This window comes from Sinocyclocheilus rhinocerous, unplaced genomic scaffold (genome assembly GCF_001515625.1).
Source record: "Sinocyclocheilus rhinocerous isolate Xijiao unplaced genomic scaffold, SAMN03320098_v1.1 scaffold1821, whole genome shotgun sequence".
Lineage (NCBI taxonomy): Eukaryota > Metazoa > Chordata > Actinopteri > Cypriniformes > Cyprinidae > Sinocyclocheilus > Sinocyclocheilus rhinocerous.
The window spans coordinates 140840-142555 of NW_015636262.1; positions in this window are offsets into that span (position 1 = coordinate 140840).

Genomic DNA, 1716 nt, shown 5'->3' on the forward strand with positions numbered 1-1716 from the left:
CGTCGGGTAATTACTGATATCAACCCAAATTGGGTCAAATCAAGCCAGCTTCCTAACCCAACAGTCTCAACCGAGGGTTTGGATTGAAACAATTACCAGCGTGTTTTATATGTGTAGGCTATAAAAAAGTACACAGTGTATGTTTTTGCTTAATCGCTTGCAAATATAAGATTGTCATACATACCCCGTAATATTAGAAAAGGTACCCCTTAGTTTCAAAATACTTACAGTAGAAATAATTTGTAATTTTACAGATTATAACTCTTTTATTCCCCAAACTTTGCATATTATTCCCTTAAAACGCTATACAAATAAAATTGAATTGAATTGAATTGAATTTGTCGGTCACAAAGGTCATCGAGGACGTCTCATTTCAGAAAATTAACCATTGTAAAATTGACTGTTGTTCCTTGTGAGGTGTAATCTCTTGTAGTTTCTTTCTTTGGAATGTAATGGTTACTTTTCTGAAATGAGGCAGCCTCATTGACATATACGGCCAACAGATATGTCCTCTAGAGGGCACAGCTTTCGAAATGAGACACATGATGACTGTGTTCATGTTGATTCAGTCTCAGGCCACACAGCCTGAGGTTCTGCAGTCCTCTGGCAGTCAGAAGCCTTGGCCTGGGGCATAATCCAGCCCTGATTACTTTATAATCCATATACATAAATCACAAATTATAACAGGAATTCCTAAGATATTCATTCTGAACACTGGATTTAGTACATAGTGTTTGTTTGAAATGTAAAGGATTATCAGTTATGAGATAAACATTGTTTTCCGCACACACCTACTGTATGGCTTTACAAGACTACTTTTTCCAGGACTACTTCTGTTTTACTCTTAATGCTGTGACACACAAAGTCGATGGTCAGCTGATAGCCAATGTTTTTTTTGGACCATTGTCGTTGGTTTTTTGGGGTTTCCAGTGTCAGAGCCGTCAGTGAGAGAGATCTTCAGCCAATCTCTGTTCAGGCAATTGGAGTGCGATGGATCGATTTAAAAAAGTGTGCATTGGATACAAGTTGCCATTTGTATCGCGATGCATCGTTTCTAACATATATAACAAATATATATATAAAAAAACATTATATTTTTCCATTGCATTGTATTTCACTGAATCACATTGTGTTGAATCGAGTCAAAATCGGATCACACTGCATAGTATTAGGGGTGAATTGTATCGCACTGCATCGAGATGCGTATCGCATTGACCTCAGTTATGGAGATGCACATCCCTAGTGGGTAGCGAGATTGGTGTGAAACAGGGCTAGAGCGCACAAAGTGAGGGGGCAGGCACAATTTTTTTTGGGGGGGGGTTGGTCTGCTTTGAAAAACAAATAGTTTCTGAATGTAATTTTCAGATGCAACAAAAAAAAAATGGGATAAACACAAACACAAAACTTGTAAATAAAACAATATGTTATATATGTACAATTTAATAACATATAGCCTAGTTTGATATATGAATTGGGTGTTCGTCAACGATTGCATGCGGTCGGAGATTCCCGTGTTTACAGCTCTGTAAAATAACCTACTGGAAGCTCTGTAGGTTTGCTGTATGGGCCTATAGCTAAAAATATTAAAATTACAAACACACAATAACATTTTAAGTTACTTCCATTTCTGAAAAAAAAGAATGTAGGCCTAGTAATTGACTTCATAAATACACAAGCCTGATTTTTGTTTTAATTATCCATCGTACATAAAAAAAA